Here is an 11,490-nt window from a genome sequence, read left to right on the forward strand (position 1 = left end):
GAATCCATTCTTTCCCTCAGATCATCCACCAGACTCCAGCGTCCCTCCTTCAGGATTCTCACCCTATTTTTGCCCCTAATGTGGTTCTTCAAGACTCTACATCCGCCATTCCCACATGCCTTTACTTTTCAGCGCTTCTCAGACTCCCTTGGCACTTGGGCTTCTTCTCCAAGACCCTACCCTGTCTTGTTCTCTCAGGGCCATCTTGGAAAGTCCCCTTTCCCCCTCACCCCCAAAATTTTCATGCTTAGCCCAGAACTCTGGTTTTCCCAGCACCAAATATTAATCACAGTTCAGGTCAAACCTGCCATCCTCAGGTTTCCCCAAATTCCTGGGAGGGTGAGGCAGGGACGTGATGAGGAGGAGTCTGGGACTTTTGGCTCCCGGCCACCCCAGAAATGCAGGGCAAGAGCCAGGCTTGAGGAAACTTGAAGAACTTGGCATCTTTTCCAAATTAAGGTTCAAACCAAGCCTTCTCCCCAGGTGTGACTGGCTTTCATTCCAGAGGGTCTGCTTGGCCTCCAATCCAAATGACCCTGAGCTCAAAGGGCAAAGGGAAGGTGGATGCTGATCCCAGGGTGGCAGATACCAGAGAAGTCTGTCACTGCTCATGCCTACCTCTCCTTAGCTCTGCCAGGCCTGGGGAAGCTCAGAAACACCTGGCAGGTGGCAATGCTTGCATCTACCTGCTGCAATGGAAGCCGGTAGGAGAGAGAAGCTGATGGCAACCGACCTTTTGCCAAGAGTCAGACACACCCAGGTTGGTAGCCTTGAACACTTCCTCTTCCAGAGGATTCCTCTTTCGGGAATTCTAACCTCAGGGAACGCCCAGATCCCGAGGAAGAGGAGGAGGAGCATGTGAGAAGGTGGTGATATCACTCAAGGTCTCTTTCTAGGGAAAACTATAATGAGGGAGGCAGAAAGAATTTTTTAACAAGGTCAGCTCTTCCTCTGAAAGCTGCAGAAGTCATCACAGTAGTGGCAGCAAACGCTTACACAGTGCTTACTAGTGCTTGAGGCCCTAGTCAAGAATGCTTGCTATACTCGAACTCATTTCATCTTGGGTCCGGGAGAACTTGCTTGGCTGAGACCTTTTTCAGGTGCTGGGTCCTGCTGCTAGTCTGGTATTTTGATAGCATTTTAGTTTACAAGATCTGTTTTATCATTGCATCATTCATTGATTCAGCCTACTGAGCATCTACTATCTCCCCCACACTGAGAACACAACTTTTTTTCTCTTAAAGAGTGAAGAGTCTAGAGCAACCCATTATAGAGGGATAAGTGCTTTTCCGAAGGGCAACACATGCTGTGGGAAGATGGTGGAGAGTTACCTAATGTGAACTGAATTGTGTGGGGATAGGGATTATCGGAGGAGGCTTCCAGGTGGTTGTGACACCTTGACTGAGTCTTCAAGGAGGCATAGGAGTTGGTCAAGGAAAGGGAAGAAAGCCATACTAGACAGAAGCCTGAAGATGCCTGAGGAGGGCAAGTCTGGGAAACACATGTTGGTCGACATGGGCAGAGTTTGGAAGTGAGGGGGAGGCGGGTGGCAGGAGAGCATGAGGCAGGATCACAGGGTCCTCAGAGTTGATATACTTCATGAGCTTGTGTCAGAGGAGCCTCATCGTGCCAGTCCCCAGCTGTCCTTCCAGCCACCCTAGCTGATGCCATGTGGAGTAAAAGCAAAGTGCTCTTGCCAAGCCATGCCCAAAATTGCCACAAGCAAATAAATGATTATTGTTGTTTGAAGCCATTGTTTTTGAGATAGTTTGGTTTTGGGGGCAACAGACCTAAAACAATCACTTCAGAGTTGGGGCAGCTGAAGAGGAAGAGGACAGCAATGTGGGAAATGACAGACACCAATACTAGGGTCTGATACCTATTTTTTAAAGATTTATGTATTTAATTGAGAGAGAGAGAGAGAGAGAGAGAAAGTGCCCATGTGAGCAGGGTGAGGGACAGAGAGAGAGAGAGAGAGAGAGGATCTCAAGCAGACTCCCAGCTGAGCAGGGAGCCCGACAAGGGGCTCAATCTCACAACCCTCAGATCACAACATGAGTTGAAATTAAGAGGTAGATGCTTAACCCACTGAGTGACCCGTATGGCTCCTATGGCCCATGGTCCCTAACTCCCAAGGTGTTAAGGCCCATATCTTGATCCCCCCAGGTACCATGTTTGGTTAGAAGCATATATTGTTTGATGACATCTGTAAACTAGTCAGATCAGCTAATTAATATTAGTATATGATTCCGATGATGCTAAAGGGGTATTAGGCTCGAACTACAGAATCTTGATATAAGAACAGGGATGGTACATGATGCTAGTACCTCAATGAGTATAGACTGGTGAACTGATGTTGGCCTAAAGGGGGATTTCTAATAGCTGCCCACAGTCTTCCACCCAGTCCCTTGACCTATTGATTTTAATCACCACTTGGATGGAGTTTAGGAAGCCATGCTTATCAAAGTGGCGAAAGACATGGACCTTGGGAAATTCATGGGCATATGGAATGACATGATGAGGATCCTGAAATATTTTGACAATCTGGAGCAGTAAATTTAATCCAGTAAGATAAAATTTAGGAGGGATAAATGTAGGACTTCATGGTTGAAGCTAAAAAGAAAATCTTCACACGTATAAAATGAAAAAGGTGTGGTATAGCCACAGGATATATGAGAATAGCCTAAGAGTTCAGGCTTTTGGGTTAGGTAGTTGTACGGTTACATTTTAGCCTCACCACTTAGTAACGATAAGCTTTAGGAAATTATTTAATCCTCTCGGACCCTTAGTCTTTCCTTGTAAGAATTAGATGTAATTCATGTAAAGGGTGGTTTCTGGCACAAAGTAACTTCTCAATAGATGGCCAGCAAAAGATCTCAGTTGTTTGTAAAGGTATTGATGAGACTATGACAATCCCCAGTTCTCTATAGAATCTAGGAAAGTCCTGTCCAAGAGAACTTTCTCTGATGAAAGAAATATTCTATAATCTGTGCCGTCCAATAGGATGGCCACTAGCCACATATGGCTCCTGAGCCCTTTAATGTGCCTATTGCAACTAAGAAATGAAATTTTTCATTATAGTTGTAATGAATTTAAATTCAAATGGTCACATGAGGCTAGTGGTTACCATGTTGGACAGCCCTGGGCTAGATGACGTTAAGACATGCTCGTCTCTAAACCTAACTAGGATCTAGAAGGAAGGAACAATTTTCACTTGATTTCTTTTTGAAATTAAAACTAAAGTGTGAAATTTAATAAGCTGTATACCTATGCCATAGGTATACACCCATCAAACCATCACCTCAGTCAAATTGTGAACATATGCAGCACCTCCAACAGTTTTTCTTGCTCCATTGTAATCCTTCTCTCCTGTCCCTCTCACTCATGACCCCACTCCCCCTGCTGTCCAGGCAACTACTAACCTACTTTCTGACAGTATGGATTAGTTTGGGTTTGCTAGTATATACTATAAGTAACATCACATAGTATATAGCCTCTTCTGTCTGGCTTCTTTAATTTATTATATTTCATCCATGAGAGTCATTCACAGTGTTACATCTATGAATAGCTCATTTCTTGTTATTGTTGAGTATCCATTATACAGATATATCACAATTTCTTTATTCGTTCACCTTCTAATGGACATTTGGCTGTTTCTAGTTTCAAACTATTGCAAATAAAGCTGCTATGAACATTTTGTGAAGTTTTTGTATGGACATATACTTTGTTTTCTCTGCGGTAAATGCCTTATAGTGAAATGGTTGGATCATATTATAAACGTCAGTTTCGTTTTATTTTATTTAATTTAAAGATTTTATTTATTTATTCATGAAAGACAGAGAGAGAGAGAGGCAGAGACATAGGCAGAGAGAGAAGCTGGCCCCTCGCAGGAAGCCTGATGTGGGATTTGATCCCAGGACCCCAGGATCACTACCTGTGCGGAAGGCAGATGCTCAACCACTGAGCCACCCAGGGGTCCCGTCAGTTTGGTTTTTTAAAGAATTTTTGGTGAAGTATCTATTCAAATCTTATGCTGTTTTTAGATTGAATTGTTTGTTTCTGTTCTGTTGTTGTTGTTTTTTTAATGTGAATCTTTTACTGGCCTGTAGGCCACGACATAAAAAAATTATGGAACACTTCACAAATGTGCATGTCATCCTTGCACAAGGGCCATGCTAATCTTTTCTGTATCTTTCCAATTTTAGTGTAAATGATGCCAAAGCAAGCGCAAATTGTTTGCTTCTTAATACAAAGTTTGTATTTTCTGGATACAAGTCTTTTATTAGATATATGCTTTGCAAATATCTTATTCCAGTCTGTGCCTGGTCTTTACATTCTCTTATTAACAGTGCCTTCTGAAAAGCAGAAGCTTTTGATTTTGGCAGCCGTATTTATCAACTTGTTCTTTTGTGGATTGTGCTCTTGTCATTGTATCTTTGCTTAAGATATGATCACCAAGACTTTCTCTCATGTTTTCTTCTGGAAGTTTCATAACTTTGAGTCGTATACTTAAATCTATGATCCAGTTTTGTGTGTGATGTGTTGTAAGGATCAAAATTTATTTTTTAAAAACAGGCATATTCAACAGTTACAGCACCATTTGCTGAAAAGACCATCCCTTCTTCACCAAATGCCTTTACGTCTTTGTCAAAAATCAGTTATCCATATGCGTGCAGGTCTATTTCTAGACTCCGTATTCTGTTTCCTCGGTCTATTTATCTTTACACACTGTCTTGATTACTATAGCCTGTGATATGTCTTGAAATCAGAACACATGAGCCCTCCAAATTTATTCTTTTTCAAAGCTGTTTCATCTATTCTCAGTCTCTTGAATTTCTACATAAATTTTAGAATAAGCTTGTCAATTTCTACAAAAAAAAGTCTATTGGAATTTTGGTTAATATTTATTGAATTTATAGATCGATTTGGGGGGAATTGCTGTATTGGTAACACTGAGTCTTCTGATCCACAAAGTACCTCTCTCCATTTCCTTGTATCTTCTTTAACCTCTGTCAGCAATGTTTCCTCATTTTCACCACACAGTTTTTCATAACCTTTATCAAAGTTAAACTTACGTATTTCACATTTTTTATGCTACTGTAAATTGTAATTTTCAACTTCAATTTCTGATCATTCATTGCTGGTATACAGACACACGGAAGATTTTTGTACATTTAGAAAGACAATGTTTTGTGTTATTAGTCTTGTATTCTACAGTCTTGCTTGACTCCCTTACTAGTTCCAGGAGCCTTTTTGTAGACTCTACAGAATTGTCTATGTGGGCTATGAATAAGGATAGTTTTACTTCTCCCTTTCCAAACTGGATGCCTTTTATTTTATTTATTTATATTTTTGTCTTATTGCAGTGCCTAGAATCTCAAATACAATTATAAATACAAGTGGTGAGAATGAATATCCTTTGTATTGTTTCCGATATTAGGGAGAAAGAATTCAGTCTTTTTTCATTAAGTATGATGTTAGCTGTAGGTTTTTCATAGATGCCCGTTAGCAAATTGAGGACATTCTTTTCTAATATAGGCATTTGGTGTTATAAATTTCAGCCTAAGTATTGCTTTAGTAGCATTCTGCAAATTCCAACATGTGGTGTTTCTGTTTTCATTCAGTTCAAAATACTTTCTAATTTCTCTTTTGATTTCTTCTTTGATCTAAGGGTTTTTTTTTTATAAGTAGATTACTTAGTTTCCAAATATTTGGAGATTCTTCAGATATCTTTTTCCAACTGAATTCTCACTTAATTCCATTGTGGTCAGACAACATGACCACAATGTGTGTGTCTGTGTGTAATCGTCAGTTTACTTTTGATTAGTGTTAGCCTGGTATATCTTTTTTTTTTTTTTAAGCCTGGTATATCTGTAGGCATTTTCTGTGTTTTGTTTTGTTTTTTTACATTTAACTTATTTGTGTATTTAAAGTGTGTTCCTTGTGGACAGCAGATACTTGGGTGTCATTTTTTTTTTTTTTGGTCCAAGCTGATGAGTTCTGCCTTTTAACTGGGGTGATCTACATTTCATGTGATAATTGATATGGTTAGGTGTAAGTCCATCCTCCAGCTATTTTCTACTTGTATGATATATTTATTAATACTTTTTCTGCCTTCTTTTGATTTCATTGATTTTATTATTATGATTCCATTTTATCTTCTTTGTTGACTTACTACATGTAGCTCTTTGTTTTTTTGTGTTAGTGGTTACCTTGAAGTTTAGTATACATCTTTCAGTCATTACAGTCTTCCTTTAAATCTGGTATCTGGTATCAGATACCACTTCATGTAAAATATAGAATTGTATAATAGCATACTTCCATTTCTCCCCTCTCAGTCTTTATGCTATTATTGCCATATTTTACCTGCACTAATGTTATGAACTCCAAAATACATTATTGCTATTTTTTGAAAGATTTCATTTATTTATTTGAGGGAGAGCATGAGCAAAGGTAGAGGCAGAGAGAGAAGCAGACTCCCAGCTAAGCAAGGAACCCAAGGTGGGGCTTGATCCCAGGACCCCAGAATCATGCCCTGAGCCAAAGGCAGACACCTAACTGACTGAGCCACCCAGGTGCCCCACATTATTGCTGTGTTCAAATGGTTAGTGTATAAAGAGATTCTTAAAAGAAATAATATAATCAGATACATTTATTTATGTAGTGCCATTTCTAGTTCTCTTTGTTTATGGACATTCAGATTTCTACCTGGGATCATTTTTCTCCTGCCTAAAGGACTTTAGCAGTTCTTATACTGCAGGTTGTCAAGCAATGAATTCTTCGAACTTTTGTATTTCTGGAAAAGACTTTATTTTACCTTCATTTTTGTAAGATATCTTTAGTGAGTATAGAATTCTAGATTGACACTTTTTTTCCTTTTCAGTACTTTAAAGATAGCGCTCCACTATCTTCTCACTTGCATTCTTTCCAAAGAGGGATTTGTTATAATCTTTTTTGTTGTTGTAGTTGTTACATCTTTATATTTGTTCCTCTGTACATTTTTTTTTACCTGACTGCTTCTAAGATAATGTTTTGTGGGTTTTTTAAAAATTTTATTTATTTATTCATGAGAGACATAGAGAGAGAGGAAAAGACATAGGCAGAAGGAGAAGCAGGCTCCCTGTGGGGAGCCCGATGTGGGACTTGATCCCAGGATCCCAGGGTCATGCCATGAGCCCAAGGCAGACACTCAACCACTGAGCCACCCAGGCATCCCTAAGATAATGTTTGATTATGGTTTGCCTTTGTGTCATTTTCTTGCTAAGACTATGTGTTCCATAGGTTTATGCTATTTCCATTTTGCCATCTAATCTCCCAAATCATGTTGGTAATTAGGTAGAACTGACTTAACCAAGAAAGCCATGTAGACAACAAAAAGTAGGGTGTATTTTAACTCAGGATTTCAAAAGGACTCGTGTGACTGAACCACCTAGTGGAAAGAGAACTCTATGCACTTTACCAGTCCACTTGGCCAGGTAAGCATTCTCAGTAGTCAAATTTTGATTGCTAATTTTCTCGTGACAGTTTTAAAACATGCCCCTGCCCCAGGTTTTTTGACGTTCTTCCCACTGAGAAGTGAAATCTACACCTCCTATCCTTGAATCTGGATTCTGTGACAATTTGACTAGGGGATTGCAGCAGAAGCGACACTGTGCCAATTTCTGGGCTCAGACTTTAAGACCTTGTCAGGTTTTCTTTCTTTCTTAGGATGCTTGTTCTTTGATCCCAGCCACTCTGCCATAAGTAACCCCACACTGCCTGGAGAGGGGCCCACATGGAGAAAAGGCTCACAGCCCACCACCTTGGCTGAGCTCCCAGAGAGCCAGTACCAGCCATATGAGTAACACATTTCAAAGGTTGCTGTGCCAGCCCTTAGTCTAGCTGTTACAGCTAGTATGGTGAGGGACAGAAGTGATCCCTGCCCTGAACTGCAGATTTGTGAGCAAAATGAATGCTTGTTGTTTTAAGCTTCTGTGTTCTTACATGATTTGTTATACAGGAATAGATCAACAGAATGTCCTCCCTAAAGAACTGAATTCTTAAACCTGTGTCTCAGACAAGTAACTTCTGCTCTAATTTACTGTGGTTTCCTCTTTTCCAACTTCTAGTCTTGTATATGACCCAGGGTGTTCTGCTCTCTTTTCCTTCTGTGTCAGGATAATCCCATTCTTCTGGAGAATTTACACAGCTATTTGTAGAAAGCACTTGTTCTTCAGATTTGTATGTGTTCAAAGTGTATTCTAATTACAGCTCTATTAACTGGATTCTTATGAAGCTCCAATTCCCTCTGATACACTCCACAGGATGTATGTGCTAATCATTATCACTTGCCAGTCTTCTAACCACACACTCTGCTTTGGCATTTATTTTCTCTGCCTAAGCAATGTTCTCTTTACTGGCCGCAATGTCTACCCACGTTAGCTTTTTAAGCTCACTTTTAGTATAGGAGTCTTTATTAAAAGCTTCCACTATTTCTGCATCATTGAATCAGTTAGGATTCACTCACAAGATCAAAACCACACTGGTTGGAACGCCTGGGTGGCTCAGCGGTTGAGCGTCTGCCTTTGGCTCAGGACGTGATTCTGGAGTTCCGGGATCGAGTCCCACATTGGGCTTCCTGCAGGGAGCCTGCTTCTCCTTCTCCCTGTGTCTCTGCCTCTCTCTGTATGTGTCTTTCATAAATAAATAAACAAAATCTTTATATAAAACATCAGTTATTTGAATAGAGAGAGTTTAATACATGTTAATACATACAAAGATCCTAGCTAGATACCCATCAGTTGGATCTGTCCATGGAAACAGAACCTAAATCTTTCAACATACATAAATAGATTTATTTCAAGGAACTGATTTACACACTTGTGGGGGCTAGCAGATCTGAAATCTGTAGAGCAGGCTTGAAATTCTTCAGCAAGAGCTATTGTTGCAGTCTTAAAGCAGAATTTCTTCTTTCTCCAGGAAACCTCAGTTTTTGCTCCTACAGTCTTTCACCTGAGTGGTATCCTAACAGCAACACCTGGATTAGTGTACATTAAGTAACTGGGTACTATAGACTAGCCCAGCTGACACATAAAACTAACCATCACAGTAACCAAAGGGTTAAAAGAGAATTGTAAAATATCATGGAAGTTGCAACTGCTGAAATCTGAGGAAGCAAAACAAAGATTGAACTTATTAAAACTTAGAAACTTGGTAGATCAACCACGAGGAACTGAAACTCAGACCTCTGAGTAGGAGATATTTCTCAGCTAATGTTAATTGTCTGAGTCCAGAAGAGGAGACTAGGGGTTTGGGATCTGATCTTGAGGAAGGGCACTGGCTGGCTATTGTTAGTGTCCCCAAGGAGACATGATGAAGCTGATTCTGCAGGTGTTAGAAAAACTGCAAACCGGATCCAGCTGCTGCTACAACATGAAAACGCTTTTGCTATGATGAGGTTTGGCTGGGGTAATACTCATAGGAACCACAAGCAGACAAAAAAACCCTCAGGAAATACACAGCATGGAGCAAACCTCTTGTTCCTCTTCCAGTCTTTCTGTCTCCATCTAGTGACCCAAATGGCAGAGCCAACTGGAAAAGCAACATTGTGGCTTTCCACAATGTTCCACAAGTTCCAGCTCTAGGATCCTTGGTTCCAGCTCTAGGATCCTTGGTGCTCAAGGTCACCAAGGCTACCAGCACCAAGAAGTAATCCCAGAAGTTCTGGACTAGATGCCTGCCCACTCCTCCAGAAAAAGTAATTTTCCCATTAAAAGAAAATAGTGAATTTGAAAGTGAGAGGCATTAAAGTAATAACTGATAGAGTCCTCTCCTTTGGCTAGTTAGCATCCATAAAGCTATGCTACAAAATTTGAATTTTGCTATTACCACAAAAACCTTTGTTTTCTCCCCCAAATGCAACTTTTCTGCATAGAAACCAAGACAGTGTTGTCTTCCTCCCAAACTCTGATCTGCAGAGTCTCAGGTTTCATCGTACCCATCTCTGAGTGGCATTGGTTATTTCTCAAATGCAATTTCATCTGAACGTATGTTTCCTAAAAAACAAATTATAAAGTTAACTTCCAATAAAATTTGTAAAAATAAGAAGGATGAGAAGGAAAGAATAATAAGATAATTAATATATACGATTATATATCTATATACATATACATAATAAGCATGTAACTAGGCATGAGGCCATTATTGATGTTTACAACTTCCTTCTTTTGCTATCCATTTCATATTTCCTTTGTCTTCATCCAGCAACTCAGATGGTTGGGATTTTTTTTATATGCTGGGGTAATCCATCTCGCCTAAAGGGTCTGAATCATCACTGGATATGCTTTGGCAGGGGTGAGTGGAAAAACTGTCATCTTCTATTAACTTCTACCATCGGCGTGAAAATTCACCCTAGAGAATAACACCCTGGGTTCCAAATACAGTCCTCCCCATTGAGTCATTAATCAATATCAATCACCCCAGGAACAGAATAACTCTCTTCTCTGCCTGTTGGCTTAGTAGCATGAGGAACACAAAATGATCAGATGGAAGTCTTGTCTTCCAAATCAATGAAACATTGGTGTATGCTCTGGAAGAAGCATTTGCTTTTTGGGAATCAGGACTACGAATGAGCAGAGCTCAAAGTCACAGGGATCAGAAGCAAAATGTCTGTGGGCTGGCAATGAGATTTATTAAAGAGAGGAACTAGTCTACTTCTACCTATGATTCCCAGGCCCATGTAGACAGGCTTTGGGAAATATAGAGGGAGATATAGATATAGATGATATAGATACAGATAGATATAGATATTTCCCTATGATTCCAAGTATAATCTACACCTATTGAAGAAGAACTCTCCTTTTAAGATGTAATCTCTCAACTAGTACCATACCTTCAGTAGCCCAGAAAGCCCTAAATCTTACTACTAGGCCAGCTGCTTCTGAAGGGTAGGGTATAGGCCATACCAGTTAATCCCATGGGCACGAATCCATTGCTACACTGTTTTTGAAATGACTGCCTTGATCAGAATCAACGTTGTGTACAGTATGCCATATTTTATAATCACAGATCATGCTGGCAGAAGGTTCTGGGCAGAAAAGGAGGTATGTACTCACAATCCCTGTCTTCTCCAAGGGGGACAATCGTTTGCTCTTCTCCATGATAGAAGGGAATAATTGAATCAAGTCACCCCTGAGGGCTGGCTGGGCCCATTAGGGAATGGTGCCATATCAGGGGCTTTTTGTCGTTGTCAAGCTAGGCATTCAGCAGCATTGCTGGTCAGAAAAACCTTGATTAGGGCAAGCCCCTGTTGTTGAGTGCACACATACCCCTATCCCTGCCATTATGGCTACTTCGGACACAGGTGCATTAAGCAAGCACTGGAATAGCTGGGGAAAGATGTTAATTGAAGTCCACAAGATGGGTCATTTTGTCAGCCCTCCAATCAACAGACTCTGAGTCTGTAACTGACTTGGGTCTAGAAATTGGATGGGAGGCCACTCAAGTCAAATT

At 40.3% G+C, this 11,490-nt stretch overlaps 1 non-coding gene across 1 annotated transcript; it reads right to left on the bottom strand.

The window, feature by feature from the left end:
- Positions 1 to 4,122: 4,122 nt before the first annotated feature.
- LOC129506110 (U6 spliceosomal RNA) lies at positions 4,123 to 4,225 on the bottom strand. Its single transcript, XR_008663701.1, has one exon. It is a non-coding gene; the product is annotated as a U6 spliceosomal RNA (small nuclear RNA).
- Between the last annotated feature and the right edge of the window lie 7,265 nt (positions 4,226 to 11,490).

This window comes from Nyctereutes procyonoides, unplaced genomic scaffold (genome assembly GCF_905146905.1).
Source record: "Nyctereutes procyonoides isolate TBG_1078 unplaced genomic scaffold, NYPRO_anot_genome, whole genome shotgun sequence".
Classification (NCBI taxonomy): domain Eukaryota; kingdom Metazoa; phylum Chordata; class Mammalia; order Carnivora; family Canidae; genus Nyctereutes; species Nyctereutes procyonoides.